Consider the following 25,288-nt stretch of genomic DNA (forward strand, 5'->3'; position numbering starts at 1 on the left):
GCACAGAAAACAGGCCACTTGGCCCAACTGGTATGTGCCAGTGTTAATGCTCCCCACGAGCCTCCTTCATCTCATCTTCTTAGCTTATCCTTCTGTTCCTTTCTCCCTCGTGTGCCTATCTATCTTTCCCTTAAATGTATCTATGCTCTTCACTTCAACTACTCCTTCTGCTACCATGTTCCACATTCCTACCACGCTTTGGGTAAAGAAATTCTCCTGAATTCCCTATTGAATTGATTACATTTACAATCTTCAATTTTGGACTTCCTGCACAAGTGGAAACATTTTCTCTGCATCTAACCCATCAAACCCCTTTCATTATCCTAAAGACATCAGGTCACCCCTCAATCTTCTGTTTTCTAGAGGCAACAGCTCAAGCCTGTTCAGCTTTTCCTGCTAAGTATATCCTCTCTGTTCTGGTGTCATCCTTGTGGGTCTTTTTTGCATCCTCACTAATGCCTTTATATCCTTTTTATAATATGGGGACAAGAATTGTGCACAATATGTCAAGCACAGTCTAACCAAGATTCAACACAAGTTTGATGTAGTGAAGGGAATAAAGACCAAGGAGAAAATAAAGTGGAATGAGAGAGAAGAGACAGTGGGAACAAAAAGAGAATATTAGTAGTCAATGGGAAGAAAAAAGGAACTGAAGCTGAAAATTGGAGAGGAAAGGGATCAATAAGAGCAGAGGTGACAAACAAAAGATTAGGCTGGCAGTGAAAAATGAAGGGCAAGAAGCAGCTAAAAATAATGCGAAACTGATACTAAAGTAAATACAAAGGATTTTTTAAAGACATAGTTTAAAATAAATAGATCACAACAATAAAGCCCATAAACTTGTAGAAATCATTGTTGGCAAATTGTAAACCCAGCTCGACAAACACCATCTATATGTCAGTGGTTTGTATTTAATAGTTTAGACAAGTCTCTGGATAATTATAAAAAGGCCTAGCTTTATATAAAAAAAAATCAATACTGGAATCAAAAAAGCAGCTCATCAATAATAACCTAGATCATGTATTCATTGAAGAGCATCTAGAATGTCCTAGTAATGGTAGCAAAGCATTCTTAGACTATAAAGGTTAGCCCAGGTGTTATGGCCAGAGGCTCAGCTGTTTCACTTTTTTGCGGCCACACTACCAGTGTCTTTGTTTAACTGATCAACAATATAAATAGGTAGTTTAAACCCCACCCCACTTTATTATTGCAGCGGATGTAGGTCTGCCTGCGAATGGAGCGGTTACATGTTCCCATCGGCCAGGATAAGGCATCGGGTGTTCGGAGGATGTCTTAATGCGAGCGCTCTCTTTTGTTGAATAGCACTGCATGTTTTTTTGCAAGGTAGCCCTCGCCATTTCATTACGACAAAGTGCAAAGTGAATGTCCTTGGACAGCGCTGTAAATGGCACTGAGTTACCTGGGCTGGAATTAATTCCCAAGGGCATCAATCACGAAACTGTTGGCAAGATGTACCTTTGTGTAATGTTTAGTCCTTTCCTCGACATGCTGGGGTACTTATATCTCAGCTGTCTTACAGTGCATCTCATTAAAGTGACTGGGATACACCAACTTTGCAACAATCAGACTTATTGCATAAAAGACAGTTCATTCCTTCATGGAAACAGTATCCTGAATATCACCGATTGTGAGGTCAGTATTCAAAGTCAATGGTACTGAAGGCATGCTGAAGTTTAAAAAGAAAATTGCATCACTGTTGATTTATTTTCTCTCCTACCTTTTCCAGTACTACCCTCTTTTAAAGAAAATGATTTATGCTGGCATAGTTTCACATCTGCTGGGATTTCACTGGTGCTTGCCCAGCTGGGCATTCTTCAAGTGAGTCAGAACAGCATGCATGCTTGAGCTACTTAACTCTGTAGGCAAAGATTGCTCCCAGTCCCGATAGCAATTACAGGAACGTGGCTGACATCTCTTTGTAGCTCAGGTGTCCAGAGTCCAATTATGACAACCATACCACCAACGAGACTGACACCAATTTATTTAGTGCAAACCAAAGACTGACTTAACCACAGATTCTCTTGGTTTTCTGGTTCAGCACTATAATGTGCAATCATCCACTGGGGTACTCAAGCAACCCTTGGTGCATTTTGAACAGGTAGCCAATGTAAAATCCAAGTTACTAACAACCTGTTGACCAAATAAAATTTGATGTGCCTGGTTATTTAAGTGCACTTGACATATGGGTATTGCCTGTCTCCTGCCACAATATGTCTGATAATATAAAACAATCCACTCCAGGCTTCCTGTTAATACTGATCAGCCAATGTGAGATTTGCTTCTGCAGTTCAAGACTGGTCATGTTAGTTTTTCCAACCTATCCAATCTTCCTGAGAACAATCAAAATTAATGCAGATAGAGAAAATAAAGTTAACTAATAGGAGAATATTAATCTTCCGGTTACCAGGAAAACAAAAGTAGATTTCAACTACCCCAGTTTGGTAAGATCCTTTCTTTCCAAACTATTACCTTTAAATGCAGAGGAAAAAAACGGGCCTAATGATGGTGGTGATTAAGGAACAGGATCATGGGTAGGGGAATTGAGGTGCAAAGAAACTCCTTTCTCTCCTGCACAGAAGTTAGTCCCCTACAGCATCATAACCTTAGGTACAGTAACCTTTCCAGAATGGTATTGCATCTCCAGTATCCATTCAAACCTGGGGAGATGGTGGTGTAGTGGTAATGTCACTAGATTAGTAATCCAGAAGCCCAGGCTAATGTGCTAGGGACACGGGTTCAAATCCGATTAAATTAAATTAATAAAATCACTGGACGAGTAAACCAGAGACCCAGGGTAATGCACTGGGGACCTGGGTTTGAATACCACCATGGCAGATGGTGAAATTTGAATTCAATTAAAAAAAATATGGAATTAAAAGTCTAATGGTGACCACGAAACCATTGTCGATTGTCATAAAAACCCATCTGGTTCGCTCGTGTTCTTTAGGCAAAGAATCCTGCTGTCCTTACTTGGCCTTGCCTACATGTGACTCTAGACCGACAGCAATGTGGTTGACTCTTAAATGCCCTCGCAAGCCACTCAGTTGTATCAAAACCGCTAAAAAGTCTAAAACGAATGGACGACCTGGCATCAACCTAAGCACTGGAAATGACAACAGCAAACTCAGCTCTGGCGACCCTGCAAAATCCTCCTTACTAACATCTGAGGGCTTGTACCAAAATTAGGAGAGCTGTCTCACAGGCTAGTCAAGCAGCAGCCTGACCAAGTCATACTCATGGAATCATAGCTTACAAATAATGTCCCAGCCACCACCATCACCATTCCTGGGCATGTCCTGTGCCACTGGCAGGACAACCATGGACAAGGAAACCTCCTGCCGATTATCATGTACCACACCCCCTCAGCCGATGAATCAGTACTCCTCCTTGTTGAGCACCACTTGGAGGGAGCACTGAGGCAACGATGCAGAACATACTCTGGGTGGGGACTTCAATGTCCATCATCAAGAGTGGCTGGGCAACACTATTACAGACCAAGCTGGCCGAGTCATAAAGTCCAGAGCTGCTACACTGTGTCTGCGGCAGGTAGTGAGGGAACCAACAAGAGGGAAAAACATCTGTTCATAACAGTATCAGTAGGAGTGACCAACGCACAGTCTTTGTGGAGATGAAGTCCCATTTTAACATTGAGGATACCCTCCATCATGGTGTGTGTGGTACTGCCACTGTGCTATGTGGGATAGATTTCCAACAGATCAAGCAATTCAAGACTGGGCAATCATGAGACGCTGTGGCCATCATCAGCAGCAGAACTGTACTCAACCACAATCTGTAACCTCATGGCTCAGCATATCCCCCACTCAACCATTACCACGAAGCCAGGGGAACAATCCTGGTTCAAAGAATAGTGCAGGAGGGCATGCCAGGAGCAGCACCAAGCATACCTAAAAATGAGATGTCAACCTGGTGAAGTTGCATCACAGGACTACTTGCATTCCAAACAGCATAAGCAGCAAGTGATAGACAGAGCTAAGCGATTCCACAACCAACAGATCAGAGCTAAGGTCTTCAGTCCTGCAACATTTACCATTCAGTCGTAAATGGTGGTGGACAACTAAAAAACTCACTGCAGGAGGCGGTGGCTCCACAAATATCCCTACCCTCAAAGATGGAGCCCAGCACATCAGTGCAAAAGATAAGGCTGAAGCATTTGCAACAATCTTCAGCCCAAAGTGTCAAGTGGATGATCCATCTCGGTCTCCTCTGGAGGTCCCCAGCATCAAGATGCCAGTCTTCAGCAAATCCAATACACTTTACGTGATATCAAGAAACGGCTGAAGGCACTAGATACCGCAAAGGCTATGGGCCCTGACAACATTCCAGCAATAGTACTGAAGACTTGTACACCAGAACTTGCCACGCCCCGAGCCAAGCTGTTTCAGTACAACACTGGCATCTACCCGGCAATGTGGAAAATTGCCCAGGTATGTCTGTACACAAAAAGCAGGACAAATACAATTACCACCCCAGTCTACTCACAATCATCGGTAAAGTGATGGAAGGGATGATCGACAGTGCTATCAAGCAGCATTTGCTTAGCAATAACCTGCTCACTGACGCTTAGTTTGGGTTCCGCCAGAGCCACTCAGCTCCTGACCTCACTACAGCTTTGGTTCAAACATGGACAAAAGAGCTGAACTCTAGAGGTGAGGTGAGAGTGACTGCCCTTGACATCAAGGCAGCATTTGACCGAATGTGGCATCAAGAAGCCCTAACAAAACTGGAGTCAATGGGAATCAGGGGGAAAACTCTCCACTGGTTGGAGTCATACCTAGCACAAAGGAGCATGATTGTGGTTGTTCGAGGACATCACTGCAGGAGTTCTTCAGGGTAGTGTCTTCAGCCCAACCACCTTCAGCTGCTTTATCAATGACCTTCCTTCCATCATAAGGTCAAAAGTGAGGATGCTCGTTGGTGATTGCACAATGTCCAGCACCATTCACGGCTCCTCAAACACTGAAGCAGTCCATGTTGAAATACAGCAAGATCTGGACAATATCCAGGCTTGGGCTGACAAGTGTCAAGTAACATTCATGCCATCACCATCACCTTCTCAAGGGCAATTAGGGATGGGCAATAAATGCTGTTGTAAAAGCCCATCTGGTTCACTAATGTCCTTTAGGGAAGAAAATCTGCCATCCTTACCTGATCTGGCCTACATGTGACACCAGACCCACAGCAATGTGGTTGACTTTTAATTGCACTCTGTAATGCCTTAGCAAGCAACTCAGTTGAAGGGCAGTTAGGGATGGGAATCAATGTTGGCCTTGCCAGAGACACCCACATCCCATGAAAGAATAAAGAAAGAGCACTTAAAGCCATTAATACATTGTTTTACCTAGGCTGTTTTCATGTCTCCTCTCAACCAAGTTAGAGACTTAATGTCAGGGTACCCAATGGTTGCTATTGACATTCTACATCATATTGTACAGATCCCAGAGAGTCCATGAAGAGTATAAGGCAGGGTTATTTCATAATTTTTAAAAAAATCATAGGCCATTATTGCCCCCTCTCCAAAAAAAAAATCTAAAAAAGGTACAGATTGGATTGCAGATGGATTTACAGCTTGCATTTGTGGCCTGGGGGTAAACGTAAACGCATGTTAACGCAGACATTGGCAGAGGTAATGCTGATTTTAGACACAAACGTTGATGCTGCCAAGAGAAAAATTCAAATGCCAAGAATTAAACTTAAAGCCAAGAATCTTGGGACTGAGAGTCAAGTTAACAGAAGCTCTTATCCAAGTATAATTATTCAGATTGTCATTGGATAACAACGCACATCCTGAAATGTACAGATTTTGCATCACAGTGGGTGTATAAGGGGTTGGTGTGGGGCACTGGGAAAGAGGCCGGCAGCACTGAAATAGTTTCCTACAGAGAGGACAAATTAATCCGTGCCCTATGCTGCAAGTAATTTTCACTAAGCTCATGAATACAATTGCTAGGTATGGCTCAGTCAGTACAAAATTCACTCTCATTTTACTCATGCAATTAATATTTTGTTTATCATGCTATAGCTTTACTTATACTCCTTTTGTGGTATAAGCCTAATTAACATCTCCTTTCTCCCTGCATTTATTCAACTCTCACACGTGGACTACTGTTTCATTTACTTAAATCTCCAAAGCCTTTTAGTAATATATTAAGTAGTACAAAATCATTCATACATAATTTCAAACCTTACTCTAATTCCCATTATACAGAATTAGTCCTGTAGCCCTCAAAGGATTAAGCAGCCAGTTGCTGCCATAGCAACAATCAATAATAAAATGACAGGTCAGCAACGCAAGTAGAACCTGCACCTGGCATTACAAGCAGCATGATCCACATCATAATCACTATTCATTATAAAAACATCATCGAATATATTTGAATTTGGGATACAAATTTCAGTTATCACCTACCTCACTTGCTTTGGTTCAAGTTTTAAAGTGGCCCCTTTAAACTGCAAGACTTCACAATTTTTGCCCAAAATTCATCAAGAATTTAGTATAATTAAAATATCCTGTAGAACACAATACTTCCTCAATGTGCATCATAAAACTCAAATCCCAGACCAAGCCTCCAAGGGTGTCAGTTCCATAATGTTCCCAGAGAGAATATAGTGTTTCTGGAAGTTCTATGTATAGGCATTCCCTGGAAATGTCAATAGCTGAAGCAGCTATCATGTACACCAAATACCCTGAAAACTTACATCAAATTATCACCAAGTATAAACTGCAGGTGCTGATATGTTGGGAGTGATGGCAAAGTGAAGCAATTAAATATTTTAAAAGTACTCAGTTTATGCTCCGCAGGAACAACATAATATTTTAATCAGTATAAATTATTGGGAGGACTATAAAAATAGGGATACTACACATGCACAAACAATGAAAAGGCAGTTTTAAACTACAACTTCCTACATCCTTTAAAGAGAATTATGGAATCTTAAGTGTCAGTTCACTGTGTTTTCTATATCAATTGTACCATGCAAAAAGGTCACTGATTTGGTAAAAAAAACTTCAGATTTGCACCATGATAAAAAGGCACTTGGTGAAAAGTGCAGTTAACCCCTCCTTTCAGCAGGTTATTTAAGAAATTCCAAGGATGAGGAATACAGTGCATAAAATCACATTTGTTTCAAATATACATGTGTTATGTGTCTTTCTTTATCTTCAATTCCTTGCAAAGTCTTTTCCTTCTGAATTGAGGAGTACAATACAATGACAATATGCTTGCAGGAACAAAAAATGTCAAGTCTGGGAAAAAGGAGGAGCCAAAGCAATGTTGATAGCAATTTCTGGCTGGCAAGCCTTAAATTTTGACAAAGATAAAATCTGATAGCCTCCAACAGAGCCATAAACTGCAATCTTACAATTATTTCAATAGCCATGTTTAAGTAATCGAACAGACCAGCTACATACCCAAGGATCATATATTCCACCAGTTGGTCTTACCCCGGACTCCTGAATGTCAGCTCCTCTCCTATCATCATTTCAGGTTCAATTCCTTCATGAATGTGGCTATAGCATTCTCTACTCTAAGCATGTTCAGCTGCGACAAACAAAGCATCTGTCACTGCCTTTCCCAGAATAGCAATTCTAATCATGTCATCCCCTTTTTCCAACAAATATGACATCTAGTTTGTTGACTGGGGACAACAGAACATTCTCTTCATCCATTATTCTCCAACTTTCCCAACTTCCGCCTGCTCAACACCACAATCCAGAATGTTCACTACCTTGTGAACAAAGGCCCTCCCCATTCATGACAATGTTCCTCAGCCTGGATGAGTACAACAATATCCTTAGAGGGTGTTGATTTGGAGAAGTTGGCTCTGTGGCAAAGCGATAAACAGTCTCTACCAAAAAAACCATCCTTAGCTCTAGATGAAATCTCCTGCACAAATGCCAACTCCTTTCCCCTTTCCTTGCAGCCGTGGCATACGATCCCTGCTTGTCTTCCTGCACCTCTCTGATATTTGACAATTAGTGTCGGAAGTGGTAATTTCCAAGGTGCTGACTGTTAGATGAGATGTTAAATTGATGCTGTCCTCTCAGGTGGGCAAAAAATACCCCAGGACACTATCTGAAGAACAGTAGGGGAGTTCGCAGCGCTCCAAACAATATTTATTCCACAACTAAACGTTAAAACAGATTATCAGGTCTATATCACATTGTGACATTATAACAGTAATGCCTCAAAAGTACTTGATCAGATGCTAAATGCTTTGCAGCATCTGATGGTCATGAAAGGATTTATATAAACCCAGGTTATTTTTTCACTCCATTCCCATCCATTGTCTTTTCTGCATGGTACACGTAGAGGTCACATTCTTTCGATTCTATGTATACTTTCAATGTCATCAGCAGACATTCAGCAATAGCTTCTCTTCTCACCCTACATCATCAGTTGTGGGGTATCCCATGGTTTCAATTATGGTATTCTTCTTTTCCTCACTTATATGCTGTCCCTCAAAGAGGTTATCTGAAGGGATCTGGCAATTTCCATAAGTGTAATGACAATATTGAGCTTTATCTCTCCACTATCAATCTTGACTCCACGTGTACCTCAGTTTTATCACATTGTCATTTGACATCAAACGTAGCTAAGCTAGAGCTTGCCATAAGCACAACTCTTCTGAGCTGCTTCTTCAGACTAAGGCACACAGTGCACCAATCTCAGAATTCCATCTGTGCTCTGGGCTAACTTCAAATCCCAAATCCAATTGATCACCATGCCACTTAGTTTCTCTACTACATGTCTGTTAGCTCAACGCTAAGTTTTCCAATGACCCCTTTACCACCCTCCCAAATTCCACCTCGTTCAAACTCCAACTGGTTTAAATCCTGTCCTAGACCAAATCTCGTTCACCAATGTCCTTGCTAACTTCCATTGACTTCTCTTCCTCAAAACATACGATTCAAAACCATTGTTATTGTCTTCAAATCAAGAAGGTGACTTACTCCAGATCCAGGGTCAAAGAACCTGCCAACGTGCATGTCTAGTTAGTGACTAGATGCCACTTAGTGCAGACTGGATGGGCCGAAGGGCCTCCTCTGCACTGTGAGATTGTGAAATCTTGAAAGCTTGGGGAACTACACGCAACAGTAGTCAGTGCCTTCAACAATGAGGAAACTAGGATTTTTAAAAAAAAGACTATAGAAGCAGATTTACAGTCCATCAGCATTGTCAATGTAAATTAAACTGTCACTGCTTTTGGTGTCTGAAGTGGCCAGTGCTCCTTTGCGGCTAACCTCTCCAGTGGACAAAGGTGCGCCTTTTAAAGCGCTCTCTCAGCCGTGCTAATAAGAAGCATCTCAAACCTCAAGTACTTTTTGACGTGAGTAAACCACTCAAAATACTTTACAATGAAACACGATGACTTGGAACGAGAAATGGGAGGGCTTACCCTCTCGAAACTCAGTGTGGCTGCCTCGGCGTCCCTTCAAAGACTACATGGGGGCTGAAACGTGAACAGCTGCACCCCAACCCTTTTCCTGCTATTGTGGGACACGTTGAACCTGGAGAAACGCTGGCAGAACAGCAAGAGGTTCCGGTTCATTGTGTGAGAGGCCGATCCTGGATCGGAAACCAGGAATGAAGCGGGCCGCTCGCCAGGAGCCGAGTAGCTGCGGCCGGGGAATGCGGGAGCCGCAGCAACGCCCACTTTACAACAGCCACATCTCATACATTGATCAATAAAGGAGCATTAATGAACACCGCGGGGTTTTTTTTTATATATAATGGGATCTTTTGTGCCAAGAGCCGACAGACAATTCATTGTCTCCCTGAGTGAGGCACGAGATCCGCTTCACAACCCACCCAACCCGGGAGGGGGGGATCAGTAATTCCCCCTCTCGCCTCCCATTATGGAAGCCCCGAACAGTCAATGCTTAAATCCCCCTCCCCAAACAGTGGTACAGTCCGGCACGTGACTCCGGCAGCGGCCGGGGAAGGTGGTTGTAGTTGTTGTTTCTTAGCAACGGAGAACATGGCTGATGGGGAAAGGTAACTTGGCATCACCATTCCCAATCTATCCACAATGCTTCCCTTTCACATTTAAAAAATAATGTCGTTGTTACCTAGTTGTGTGCGACAGCAGGAAATTCAAAGTAATTTCGAAATTTTATTTAATATTTGCGTTAAAAGATTCCCAGACTCAAAGTTCATTGATCAGAGGAGGGATCTTCAATGTGATCATTTGAAAATGTCACCGCGTCTGATGTATATTCTAACTTGAAAAGGCGCAGTTTTCTTCTGTTCTATTAGGTTTACAATGGGCGTCACTCGATCATTGCGAATTTCATTCCTGAATTTTCCTCGATGTTCACAATTCTTAAAAGTGTCCTTCCTCTCTGTGTATTTTTTATCGTGTGGTCATCAAACAATATGAATGCATACGTAACTGGTATAGAAGCACAAATACATAAACAAATACTACAGATACTGAAAATTTGAAATAAAAAAACAAAAAAGTGAGAAACTCGGGGGGTCTGGCAGTCTCTGTGGAGAGAGAGTCTTAATGTTTCAGGTTAGTCGCACTTCATCAGAACGGGAAAAAGTTCGAGGCGCAATAAGTTTAGCAAGTTAAGCAAGTACAGAGGCAAAGTGTGGGAGGGGAGCAAGGAATGAAAGGAAAGGTCTGTGACAGAGTGGAAGACAAGAAGGATTAAATTAGGCTAATGTTGCAAGGCAAAAGTGGGTAGTAACCGGACAAGGAAAGTCAGAAAAAGATGCATCGAGAAGAGCTGTAATTGACAACAGAACCAATGTCAGCAGCTACTGTCTGAAAAGTTAGCATGCAGGTGCAGCAAGTAATTAAGAGGACAAATGGAACTTTGGCCTGTATTGCTAGGGGTTCAGAGTTTAAAAATAGGGAAGTCTTGTTACAACTGTACAGGGTGTTGGTGAGGCCGCACCTGGAGTCATGTGTACAGTTTCAGATATACTGGCATTGGAGGCAGTTCAAAAGAGATTCACTAGGTTGATTCCTGGGATGAAGGGGTTGACTTATCAAGAACGGCTAAACAGGTTAGGCCTTTATTCACTAGAGTTTAGAAGAATGAGGGGTGATCTTATTGAAACATACACAAGATACTGAGGGGGCTTGACAGGGTAGATGTTGAGAAGATGTTTCCACGAGTGGGGGGAATCTCGAACTAGGGGACATAGTTACAGAATAAAAGGACACTCATTTAAAACTGAGATGCGAAGGAATTTCTTCTCTCAGGAGACAGTGAATGTTTGGAATTCTCTACCCCAAAGAATATGTGGAGATTAGATCACTGAAAGTATTTAAAGAGGAGGTAGATAGATTTTTGAAATATCAGGGAATTGAGGGCTTTGAGGAGTTGGCACAAAAGAAGAACAGCAAATGATTAGAAAGGAAAATGGAATGTTGGCATTTAGTGCAAGTGTATTCAATTATGAAACTAGGCAAGACTTGCCACGCTGTACAGGGCCTTAGTTAGATTATGTCTGGAGTACAGAGTACAGTTGTGATCTCCTTACTTAAAAAAGGATATAGTTGCGTTAGTAGTTCAGAGAAAGTTGACTCAACAGACTCCTGGGATGAAGGGGTTCTCTTATTGTCGTGATATCTTTAAGAGAGAAAATGCTAAGGAGTAAGTAGTCAATATGTAAACAATGTAATCAGCAGTCATTGTTCAGAGGAGCTTTCAGTTTAGCTAAGAACATGGTGTATGAAAGAATTTCAGCTGTACATTCCAGTTAATAATAGCTGTTGAATCTTTATAGTAAATCTGCCTGCTGAGTGATCCTGTACTACATCTCCAAATAAACTGAACCTATGTTAGTTTACCAGTCCTGTGTGAGATTGCTTAATACAAACTTACCAAACATAGAAATACAACATGGTGAGCAGCATGGTTCCTCTTAAATAAAATGTTGAATATTTGAAGATCACAGGGAAAGCCACAGATGAGATTTTGTGTGGTACAAGGCTGTATATGCATTGAAGACCCCAGGAGGCAGAGTCCCGCTACAGACAGTGTTTCACAGAGCAGTGAGTACCTGATTTGTTGGGTAGCCAGATCAGAGGCAGATTGGGCAGTCCATTTTGATTCGGACAGTACAACATGTAGTTCCATCATGTGTGTACAGAAAAAAGATGGCAAAATCTGGATATGCTTATAACCAAGAGGTCTAAATCTTGGTCTAAAAATAGTGCCCACACAAAATTCGAATTGAGTAGAATTGAATCCCAAATTCACAGGAGCAATGTTTTTCTCCAAGTTGTATGCTAAACACAGATATTGGTTAGTTTATTTGACAGAGGGATCTCAGGAAATCACTACTTTCACTACACCATTCAGAAGATACTGCTTTCAGAGATTATCCTTTGGTTTATCTATCAGTCAGGATCTGTTCCAGCAGCAAATGGACAGAATTACTGAAAATATCCCTCGAAGCATATGCATCACGGATGATATTGCAGTGATGGGCAAAACCAAAGAAGAGCATGGCTGAAATCTACACTTGCTGATGGCAGCCACACATCATGAAGGACTCATCTTCAACAGCAAGAAATGTCAGGTGAACATGGGTCAAATTAACTTTTTTGCGGTTTTATCAATTCAAGTTCTGGGATTTGTCCTGACACAAGCAAACTCAAAGATGTATGAGACATGTCTACTCCCCAGGACAAAGAGGACTTGCAGAGATGCCTCTGATTTTTCATCTTCTAAGACATACATACTCAACTTTGATGATGCAACATCATCACTTAGAGAGCTGCTAAGGAAGGAAGTTCCATATGTATGGCAGGAGGACCATCAACATATGTTCGAGTCACTTAAACAGGCATTGTCAAGAAAGACATGTGTTCTACAATACTACGACCCAAGAAAGGGGATGATCTTCGAGGTCAAATGATCTCAAAAAGGATTAGGAGTGTGCATTACACAAGATGGCAAACCAATTGTTCTAAAAGTCTATCACAAGGGCAATCCAATTATTCAAACATAGCGTGTGAGACACTCGCTCTGGTATTTGGTATCACAAAGTTCCACATGTACCTATTTGGTAAATGATTCTTTGTGAAAACTGACCACAAAACATTTGAAATGATTTGGTGCAAGCCCCTAACGAGTGCACCTCAATGACTCCTGATAAAAATTCAAGGATAGACTTCGAAGTCCATTACAAACCTGGTAGCAAAATGGTTACTTCAGGTGTACTGAGCAGGTTATCCAATCTGAAAAAAACTGCAGATGTTTCGCTAGACCTACAAGTAGATGGCATAGAAATGGACATAAATGTACTCAAGGTCGATCTGATGAATTTTCATCAGCACAAGTGCAACCAAGTTCAGGAGGAAACAGCAAATGATCCACGATTGAAGGCATTATGGAGAGTCATTATAGAAGATTGGCCTGATACAAGAAGTGCTAGACACTCTCAGATTTATTGGCAGTACAGAGATGAACTAGGTATTTCAAGAGGTGTGATTTTCAAGGGAAAAATGGTGCTTGTACCCTAAGCTCTTCACCAGGACATATTATCACAGTTACACCATCAGCATTTGGGCATAGAGCAAACAAGGCACCTGGCAGGGTATACTGTGTATTGGCCAGGGATCAACAATATTGAGTAGACAGTGAGGATATGCGGAGCATGCCAGAGACACCAGCCACATCAATGCAAAGAACCTTTACACTCTCATGAGGTTCCATCATATCCTTGGTCTAAAATTGCAACAGATTTATTCACGATCCATGGCAACGACTTTCTCCTAGTCACTGACTACTTTTCCATGTTTCCAATCATCAGGCAATTGGAGAATACCTCAAGCGCGTCCGTGGCAGACACAATGAGTTCGGCTTTTCAGCTTATCCGGTATACCTGAAAAAAATCATATCGGATAATGGGCCACAGTACATGGGCAGACATTTTAGGGACATGTGTGCTAAATGGGACATAAACCATGTGACAGCCTCACCACTCTATCCCAGATCCAAAGGTCTTGCTGTACGATTGGTTTGCAATTAATCATAAAGTGCAGGGAAACAAAACAAGATCTTTGTATCACTATGTTATGTTTCAGAGCAACACTTTTAGACATGGCAAGAACAGAATTACCTGGAAAAACTCAGCAGGTATGGCAGCATCGGTGGAGAAGAAAAGAGTTGACGTTTCGAGTCCAACATGACCCTTCAACAGAACTGAAGTATAGTTAGGAGAGGGGTGAAATATAAGCTGGTTTAAGGTGGGGGGGCGGGGGGATAGAAGTTGAGGGTGGGGTGTTTGTAGGGACAATCAAGCAGTGATAGGAGCAGATAATCAAAAGATGTCACAGACAAAAGGATCAAAGAGGTGTTGAAGGTGTTGATATTATCTAAGAAAAGTGCTAATTAAGAATAGATGGCAGGATTCTCAAGGTACAGCTCTAGTGGGGGTGGGGTGGAAAGACTAACAAGGTATTAGTTGTAGATTTAAAAATAATGGAAATAGGTGGGAAAAGAAGAATCTATATAAATTATTGAAAAAAAAATGGAGGGGGAAGACTCCACTCCAATAATACACAAGACATCAACAGATCTACGAACCAGGAACACCCAAGTGATTAGTCTAGATCTCAGAAAGGTCATACCATTATGAGATTCGGGAGGGCTGTTCAACTACTTCTATGTTGTATAGGCTTTTAAACTTTTAAATTCTTGAAAAAAGACTTATTTTTTGTGTAAATAGTTTTCATAACTACCCGAACATATAAGTATTTTTACACAGTGTGTATAAAGTTATCTTGGAGGGAAAAAAGGGGATGTTATGATATCACTTTTAGAGAAAATAGGCTAATGACTGAGTAGCCAATATGTAAACCATGTGACCAGCAGACATTGTTCAGAGGAGCTTTCAGTTTAGCTAACAGCATGTGGTGTGAAGGAATTGCAGCTCTACTTTCCTGTTAACAAAAGCTGTTGAACCTTATAGTAAATCTGTCGACTGAGCAATCCTGTACTACGTCTCAGAATAAACCAAATCCACATTTAATTTACCAGTCCTGTGTGAGATTGGTAAGTTTGTATTAAGCAAACGTAGAAACACAACACTTATGAGGAAAGTTTGAGCAGGTTGCACCTATACCCATTGGAGTTTAGAAGAATGAGAGGTAATCTTATATGTTTCGATAAGATCCTGAGGGGCTTGACAGGGTGAATGTCAAGGCTGAGTTAGATAGATTTTTGATCAACAAGAGAGTCAAAGGTTATGGGGGTGCAGCGGGGGGGTGCAGACAAGAAAGTGGTGTTGAGGCCACAATCAGATTAGCCAAGATCTTATCAACTAGTGGAGCATGCTCAAGGGGCCAAATGGCATACTCCTGCTCCTAATTCTTGTGTTTGCTTCCCCAAAAGAGGAAACAATATCTCTGTATCCACTCTATCAAAATCTTTAATAATTTTAAAGACCTCTAATTAGGTCAATTTTCAGCTTTTTTTTCAAGAGAAAAGATTATTAGAAGTAAAATTGACACTGGGCCATGTAAGATGATGGGGTTAGGGTTGGGGAAATAGCCACCAATGGTGACGTGATTAAAATCGGCTATCTAGAAGAGGCCATAATTGGGGAAAGGAGGAGATGCTGTATGTGTGCACACAGAGCAGGCAGGAGGGCATAATTGGATTGACACTACTCATCCAGCTTTCTGCCTGGATTGTGTAATTTGATGGATTCAGGCTTGAATCTGTATTTCAGCCTTCAAGCTCCATGCTAACATTCCTGAGTTCAGACTGTATAATTGTTAATACTGAAACAGAAGCAAAATACTGTAGATGGTGGACATCTGGAAGAAACACAAAAAATGCTGGAAACACTCAGTAGGTCAGACATTTGTGGAGAGACACAGTTAGCGTTTCAAGTCAAAATTTATTCTTCTGAGATACATGTGAACATACACATTAGGAGCAGGAGTAGGCTATTCGGCCCCTCCATCCTGCTCTGCCATTCGATAAGATCATGGCTGAACTGATTGTAGCCTCAATTCCACATTCTTGCTTACTTCCCTATGCCCTTTGACTCCCTTGTTAGTCAAGAATCTATCTACATCTGCCTTAAAAATGTTCAATGATCATGCCTCCACCACTCAACAGGGAAGAGAGTTCGACAGAGTAACGAGCCTCAGAAAAAAATTTCTCCTCATCTCCATCTTAAATGTCCACTAGTTCTAGTCTCTCCCACAAGGAAAAACACCCTTTCAGCATCCACCCTGTCAAGTCCCCTCCGGACCTTATATGTTTCAATAAGGTAAACTCTCATTCTTTTAAACTCCAATGGATACGGGCCCAATCTGTCCAACCTATCCTTGTAAAATAAACCCACACCACCCCATCCCAGGGATCAGTCAAGTGATCCTCTTTGCAACTTACTTTCCTGATCTTTGTATCATCAGCAAATTTAGCAACCATACTTTTGGTCCCATCATCCAAGTCATTGATATAGATTGTAAATGGTTGAGGCCCTCACACTGATCCCTGTGGCACTCCACTTATTACATCTTGCCAACCCAAAAATGACCCATTTCTGCCTACTCTCTGTTTCCTGCTGGCTAACCAATCCTCTATCCATGGTAATATGTTAACCCCTACATCATGAGCTCTTATTTTGTGTAGTAACCTTGATGTGGCACCTTGTCAGGTGCCTTCTGGAAATCGAAGTACACCACACCTACAGGTTCCCCTTTATCCATGTTGTTCATTACTTTCTCAAGGAACTCCAATAAATTAGTCAAACACGATTTCCCTTTCACAAAACCATGTCGACTCTGGCTGATTGCATTGAGATTTTTTGCAATAACCTCCCTAATAAAAAAGATTCCAGCATTTCATTCTGACACATGTTAGGCTAACTGGCCTGAGGGTTCCTCTTTTTTTGTCTCCCAACTTTCTTGAATAGAGGAGTTCAAACCACACATAATGTTAACATTCCTCATCATTCAGACAATGCACAGTGCTAACACTCCCACGTTCAGCCAACTCACCTGAAAACATTAAAATTTGAATCTAAAATTTGGAATATGGGAATATATTTCTTACTGAGTCTGATAAGTGTCTTGATTTGGATGAAGCGGTCACCTTTGATTTATGGTAAAATGTCCATATGTGATATACTTGGACAATACTACTAATCTCTGTACATCCATGGAGCTCAGATTTCTTGCCAGAATTAATGACCAATACGAAAAAATACTCTTCAAAAATTCCAAGGCCTAGGTAGTCAAATCCCCTACTTGTTTCAGGTGTTAGATCCCTTTTAATATGAAAATTGGGTCTCATATTGTACATAGAGCCCCAATTACTATTTCAGAGTAGAACTAGTCAGAGCATGGACTGTGCATTTTTCACACCAGTTTCACTGGTGATTGAGCCAAAGAGGCCCTGAACACAAGAAACAAGAGCAGGCCATATGACCCGTCTAGCCTGCTCCACCATTCAATACGATCCTGGCTGAGATCTGGCTAAATGTAACTTTTACACTGGGCTGGATCTTGCAACAGTGGGGCATCTTGAGGCATGGTCCGTTAGTTAGCCTTTTCTCTACAGCCTTCAACTCTAAATTCTTTTGTGCCATAATTTAATGGAAATCAAAGCTGATACCTGTGTGGTATGTATCTGTCATAATGAAATGTTGGAATCTATTATTAAGGAGGTTATTGCAGGGCACTCAGAAAATCTCAATGCAATCAGCCAGAGTCAACATGATTTTGTGAAAAGGAAATTTATCAGAGCTCCTTGAGGAAATAACAGGAAACATGGACGAAAGGAGAACCTGTGGATGTGGTGTACTTAGATTTCCAGACATTATTTGACATGGTGCCACGTCAAAGGTTACTACACAAAATAAGAGCCCATGATGTAGGGGTTAACATATTACCATGGATAGAGATATCCATGACTGGGCATCTGAGATTCATTAAATGGTGAGTTATGAAACCCAAACTTACCTCATTGGAGAGTGTGGAGGTTGGGAATTTAAACTCTCGGCGGGCCTCAGAGTTTTTGCGCAGGCACAGACTGGCATTTAAAATTTTTTTTTGCCCAGTGTGCTTCTCCATAAGGAAACAGCACAAAAATCTGGGTCAGGTGACCAGGAGTGGAGCACCATCAAGAAGAAGTGTCCCAGGCAGGGGACAAAGAAGAGGGGATGGGAGGTGGGGGGGGGTCCCAAAAGTAGAGTCCTAGAAAGGGGACAGGGACAGGAAAAGATCGCAGTTAAGCGGAGTAGAGAAAAAAGTCTCCAAATAGGGAAAGGGCTGCAGGTAGTAGACTTTAATTGAAGGAGGCTCAGGAGAAGCCCTGAAGATCTACGGAAGCAGCCAAACGTTGGTGACTCCGTGCTGCGGACCGTTCGGACAAAGGTACCCCTTTGGAGCAGTAGTATTCTGCTTGGTGTGGCTGAAAAGCTGCAGTTGTGCTTGTGAGTTGGTGCTCGAGTGCATACTCAGAGGAACGGAATCTGGGGAGGCAAGATTGGAATCCTGCGAGGTGGGCTGTCGCTGATGCTGTCCGAGTTGGAGTGACTTTTGGAGAGAATTCCAAAGGTGAACACTGGAATCCCTGCGAGAGAAACCGAGTTTCAGTGAGATTGGTTGACTGGTGTTGCTGGTCAGAGAAATCCGTGGACTCTGTTTTGATCACATTTGGTATTTATTGTGCATTGTGGTGTGCTCAACCACAGTTGGCTTGTTAATTCACATGTACCTCATACTTTAACATTCAGGGTAAGTATAAGATAGATATTGTAAAGTGTTTTATCTTCCAGACCTTGTATAGTAAAGTTTATTTTTGTTTGTTCAAAACCCGTGGAAGCTTGTGGTTTTATTCACTGAGCAAGTGTCTTGAATCTCAAACTTTTTCTATTTTAACAAAACGTTATTGGTCCCTAACCAGATCTTACCAAAAACTTGGGGGTCTAGCCTAGGATCATAAATGTGAGACCAATAATGTATTTCCTTAAACAATGAGATCTCAGGATTGAGAAAGAAACAGAGGAATGACTGAGAAGGAGGGTGAATTAGGTTGGCTGAATTAGAGTTAAATCAGATATAAAAAGAAAAAAAAAGATGGAGAAAAGGATTAGTTTAAGAGAAAACAAAGAGATATAAAGGAAACATAAAACGAAAACATTTACAATTTGTCATTTTTAAAATCTCCAAGAACAATTTTCCAACTGAATGAATGAGACTTCAGATGTCCATTTCTGGACCAGGGAGGGTGATTGGCATTGCATTAACAATTGTGATGTCATTAAAAAAAAGTACTTGCACTCTTAATTACCAGACTTAACTTTCTGCCCTGAGTTTAATGGGCAATTAATGTGCAAACCAAAGAGTTCTTAAAAGTAACTGAGAGGCTAAGGGCAATTTGCCATTTGTGCAAAAGCAATCAGTAAAGAGGCACAAATTGACCAGCAATCCTGCAGGTTCACCAGTCATGATGTAACTCTTAATCCACTCATTTGTTGTGATTTGTACATTTATAATGGTGTAAAAAAAATAATACACTGTCCTGAATCCGATGAGCTGCATTGGTATGCTTATTAGGTACATGCAGCTTACAACTTCCATTTAATTAAGGCCCGTGCCTCAAAATGACAACATCCTCTTCGGTCTCAAACACAGATGGGTTGCAGCACATTCCAACAGAGTACATTGTTGGGGGCTGGGATTTAGATTAAGGTCATTAATTGAAGGAGAATTTAACAAAAGATTGTTCAGAACTCTCAAAATCAACAAGGTAAGTTATACCCAGATGTGAATTGCCAGTCACGAAATGACTTGTTTGTTATAGAGAAGTCAATGTCATAATTGGTTCTGCCATTCTTGCAGTACACAAACATTCAAGGCATGAGGAAGGAACTTAAAATAACTTGCTTCCTCTTTCATTTATCTGCACATTGAAACTAATTCTCAAGCAGTATAATAATTGAAATGGATAAAACTGAGAGACAACAATGGAGCACAAAAGACCCCAAACATTTGTTGGCTTGAACAAACAAATAAAATTAGGTCTTAGTGAAAGCACATATATTATACCCACTTGTTCTTGCAGATACGATGAAGGGAAATGTCTTAATCTAAGTTTTCTGTGCACATGTGTTTACTTTGATTGCTTAGTCTTTGACTCATAGAACTTTGTTCTTTCTGAAATACTGCAATACCTACAAACAGCACTCCAGTTCCTCAGCGGATGAGCAATTCACACGAGATGTAAAATACAGCTGATCACAATACTTGATTTTGGCGAACAAATTATATCATTAAGCAATTCATCTGAATCTGTTGACTAGAATTTCAAAAATTGATTTCACCTGGAGCCAACTTTTTCAGCATTATCACTAATTTAATTATGGATATTTACGGGGAGGCGGGGAAAGTGCGGGGGGAGGCCGAAAATGACCAAAGAACCCAGCAAAGCAAGAAATGCAGAGGTCCTGCCAAATTTAATGGCAGGACCTTGTTATCATGTTTTCCTTTTGTTTTCCTTCTGTTTCCAGTCTGGCAGCTGGCCACATTGACAGCTGATAAAAGCAAAATACTATGGATTCTGTAAATTTGAGTTAAAAACAGAAAATGCTGGAAATGCTTAACAGGTCGGGTAGCAGAGAGAGAATCAAAGTTAATATAACATCAGTGACCTTTCATCAGAACAGGCAGGGAAACCAATGGCAAGAGGCCTCAGCTAGGGAGTCTTGAGAGGATGGTCTGTAATAATCATGAGAGGGGAAGTTTGCCATTCAGGGCTTGGTGGTGATGGGGAAGTTAGCCCTAATCATAGCATAGAGAACAAAGCATTGGGTCTTGGGCTGAGGCAGAGAGGTCGATCACAATTGGGGCAGAGAGCCTGTGGCACTTGGGACTTGGTAGGGGAGGGAAGGAGGGAGGGAGGGAGGGAAGGAGGGAGGGAGGGAGGGAGGGAAGCCAGCAGTCCCAGAAGGAGTGAGAGATTAGTAGAGTGGAGGCCAAAGAGTTCCTTGAGGGTCCAGGTGAGCAATCCTGCTCATTGGACGTTTTGGAATCCCCCACTCTAAAAGCAGCTATGAACATGTAGCAGTAGATTGGGGACACATTTTCCATTTTTTAATTTTTACCCATCCCCAACCTTCTCCTGTCCATCGTGGATGGGGATTTGATATCAAGGTCTTAAAAATTAAAACCTCCCACAAAGATTCCCTACTAATACTTTCTCTTTCATCAAACCATCTGGAACACGATTATATCATCAGCCACCATCAATGACTGATTTGCCCCAGTAGCTTTCAAGCTATTAATTTGTTTACTTGTTTTGTTGGAGAAGTAAGGAACATTTATCCCTGTGAGAGAAAATCCCTATAACCTTCGGCAACCTGCCTCACTTTGGCATTCAAGAAAGAATCCCCTTGACTATCCTGAGCCTCGTTCTCCATTCCAACAAATCTCAAGAGTGGGGGATTCCACAGATTTTTCAACAACCCACCCAGACATCAGTAAACACTGTCAACCAATCTTACTGAAACTCTGTTTCTCGCATGAGGAATTCCAGTCTTCATCTTCGAAGATCTAACTTGGGAATTCTCTCCTAAAGTTGCTCCAACTCGGACAGCATTAACAGCAGCCCACCTCACAGATTTAAATCTCGATTCCCAAGATTCTGTTTCCCGGGATTCCCAAGCATGCACACAAGCACCAGATCACAAGCACAACTTCAGCTCTTCGGCTGTGCCAAGCAGGACACTACTGCTCCAAAGGGATACTTATGCCCCAATGGTCCGCAGCATGGAGTCACCGACCTTTTTCTGCCTTCTTAGATCTTCAGGGCTTCTCATTAGCCCTTTTCAGTTCCCAGGGCTTCACTTGAGCCTTCTTCACTTAGTGTGCTAACAGCAGTCCTTTTTCTGTTTGGAGCCCATTTCTCTGCTCCTCCCTTTATTAACGGAGACCTGTCTCTGTCCCCTACCTGGGACTTCCTTCTGGGGCCCCTTTCCCTGTCCCAACTCCCTTTTGGGGCCTCTCCCTGTCTGTTCTCCCCTCTTGGGCCTGTACCTGTCCCCCCCTGCCTGTCCTCTTCCTGGGCCACTAATCTCCATGGTGCTCCTTTCCCGGTCACCTGACTCAGGTTTTCACACTGTGTTTCTTCTCTGTGCCAGTGCATTGGGCCCAAAGAATGAAAAAAATGCAGAACTGCGCATATGTAGCCTGCTCCCTATCTGCCATGCGCAAAAGCTCTGAGGTCCATCAGGAGTTGGAGTTCCTAACCTCCACTCTCAATGAGGTAAGTATAGTTTTCATAACAACATACACATGAATGATCTGTGAGTCTGGTTCCCATCCAATGACAATAGCAACTATCAATGCATATCTTATTCAAGTCTTCCTGAACAAAGTCTCTCTTCTCCAGTCAGGAAGATGTATTCTCTGCAGCTTGCAGAAACAGAAAGCATTAAACAACATTAACCATTTCTTGTTGTGACCAAAAATAAATAACTCAATAAATACTCCTGGCTAGACAAGAAGACTTATTTCAGTATACCTGCAAAACTAGTTGATAACTGAGTCACAAAAAGAATCCTGTGCTTGCTAGCATCTTCATGTAAATGCCGCATGGGAGACTGATAACGAAAGTAAGAGACCATGGGATCCAAGGCAATTTGGCAAATTGGATCCAGAATTGGCTGAGTGGCAGGAAGCAGAGGCTGATGGTCGAGGGATGTTTTTGTGACTGGATGCCTGTGTCCAGTGGGGTTCCACAGGGATCAATGTTGGGTCCCTTGCTATTGGGGTATGTATAAACGAGTTAGACTTGAATGTAGGAGGGTTGACCAGTAAGTTCGTGGATGACACAAAAATTGTTGGGGTGGTAAATAGTGAGGAGGATAGCCTTAGGTTACAGGAGGATATAAACGGGCTGGTCAGATGGGCTGATCAGTGGCAAATGGAATTTAATCCAGATAAGTGTGAGGTGATGCACTTGGGCAGGACAAACAAGGCATGGGAATACACGATGAATGGTAGGACCCTGGGAAGTACTGAAGATCAGAGGGACCTTGGTGTGCATGTCCACCGGTCCCTTAAGGTAGCGGGACAGGTAGATAAGGCAGTTAAGAAGGCATATGGGATACTTGCCTTTATTAGCCGAGGCATAAAATATAAAGAGCACGGAGGTTATGCTGGAACTGTATAAAATGCTGGTTAGGCCACAGCTAGAGTATTGCTTGCAGTTCTGGAATCCCCATTATAGGAAGGATGTGATTGAACTAGAGAGAGTGCAGAGGAGATTTACCAGGATGTTGCCTGGGCTGGAGAGTTTTAGTTATGAGGAGAGATTGGATAGACTGGGGTTATTTTCTCTGGAGCAGATTAGATTGAGGGGAGACATGATTGAGGTGTATAAAATTATGAGGGGCATAGATAGGGTAGACAGGAAGGAACTTTTCCCCTTGGTGGAGGGATCAATAACCAGGGGGCATAGATTTAAGGTAAAGGGCAGGAGGTTTAGAGGGGATGTGAGGAAGAATATTTTCACCCAGAGGGTGGTGGGAATCTGGAACTCTGCCTGAAAGAGGTGGTAGAGGCAGAAACCCTCATAACATTTAGGAAGTATGTGGATGCGCACTTGTGATGCCATGGCATACAAGGCTATGGGCCTAGTGCTGGAAAATGGGATTAGAATAGTTAGGTACTTGTTTGACCAGCACAGACTCAATGGGCCGAAGGGCCTTTTTCTGTGCTGTAGACCTCTATGACTCTATGCCTTACTGAACAAAATGCCTGTCATAAAACTGCAGTTTCTACTAACTCCTGCTAACTCCCCTTCCATGCCATTATATCCACACTTTAAGTTATCTTTGGCTCCAAATTCATGATACCAATAACAGTTAAGGCTGTCAGGTGACTCCTTTATTGGTTTCTGGGCAGACCGAGACAAACATGATAACATACGTCTGGGAAGTTACTTAAAATGCAAATGGCCTTCCAAGGTGCTCATTAACTATCCTTCACCACTTCAATGGAAAAGATTTAAAGGACAATGGCTGCTAGAGATGTCGACCCCATGAAGGTGGGATGTCAAACAAAATAATTCCTGGAGGGTGATCATAGCTGGAATGTTTGACGGGATATCAAACATTTCCCCATTGCGTGCCAATTACATCAGTTTCATCCCATTTTGGGGACAATGGAATACTTCAATACTACCAACACATGACTGAAACTGGCTGAAGAGGGAGCCGATACCTTATTAATCCTCAAAGGCAGCCCAGCAAGGCAGTTTAGGACCAGCACCTCGGGAAGATATCATCTTAGGGAATGAAAACTGGCTATTTTCATTTTACCTGCAAGAGTATTTCTTGAACACCAAGGCTCCATCACAATTTTGTCTGAAAAGCCAAAAACTTCCATTGTCTTCAAGGAACCAGGAGAGAATCTTTCAGGCCTTCGGTGTTTTCAACCACCATCTTGAGGACTGTGTACACAAGTGACCCATTTCTTTTTACTCTGTTAGTAATCTTAAATGCATGCTACTTCTCTAGAAATCATCTTTTCTTTTGTCTGTGTGTGTGTCCGTGTGTTTGGCAAGTGGGTGTTTGTTGCATTTACGTTTTGATGATTTATGGAAATAAATATTTATCCTTTCTTTTGATTTAAACTTACAAGAAAGCCTGTTTGTGTCTGTTTTTTAAAGTCATAGCACTCAAAGGATTAAAATACTCCTCTTCAAAAATACATCTTGTTGTGGTCAGCTGAGAGGTGAGAAAGGGGGAAAGAATTATCCCAAACCTCTCCCTGTCTTAGTCAACCGTTCTGCGCCACACTAGTTTACTACTTTTTGTGCACATTATTTTCTTAACCTAATTCACTTTTGCTGACCTTTAATAATCGTGACCATTCACTGAAATCAATTATTTAGTCCCCAGAAAAAAACCTAGGTATCATCTTTTGCACACTTCTTTAAACCTGAACACCATTCATTTATTTCTTCCTATGATCCTTCTGATATGAAAAACACACTGCATGTGATACTATTAATAATTGATTTTCCTCTCCCTAAGTTGGCTAATCAGCTTTTGCTTGTATTTGTTGCACCTGCCCTCACAAAACAAAAATTATTATCCTATTCACAGCTGTGTATTAAGTCCAAGATTACATTCTATGCTCTTTTACTTTCTTGATCAGTTTTCTCCCAAATGTCACCCTGTTATTTATTTCTTAATTTGACTTCTTCTAGACATTTTCTGTATTAATGTAAAATGATCTGATCACCAAAATT

At 41.7% G+C, this 25,288-nt stretch overlaps 1 protein-coding gene across 1 annotated transcript in view; it reads right to left on the reverse strand.

The window, feature by feature from the left end:
- Positions 1-9,849, reverse strand: part of tbc1d16 (TBC1 domain family, member 16) — an 88,832-nt gene extending 78,983 nt beyond the window's left edge. Inside the window, exon 1 of the mRNA XM_078571046.1 lies at positions 9,439-9,849. The gene's annotated coding sequence lies outside the window, so the exon portion shown is untranslated. The remainder of the gene's footprint in view (positions 1-9,438) is intronic.
- Between the last annotated feature and the right edge of the window lie 15,439 nt (positions 9,850-25,288).

This window comes from Cetorhinus maximus, chromosome 24 (genome assembly GCF_964194155.1).
Source record: "Cetorhinus maximus chromosome 24, sCetMax3.hap1.1, whole genome shotgun sequence".
Taxonomy (NCBI): domain Eukaryota; kingdom Metazoa; phylum Chordata; class Chondrichthyes; order Lamniformes; family Cetorhinidae; genus Cetorhinus; species Cetorhinus maximus.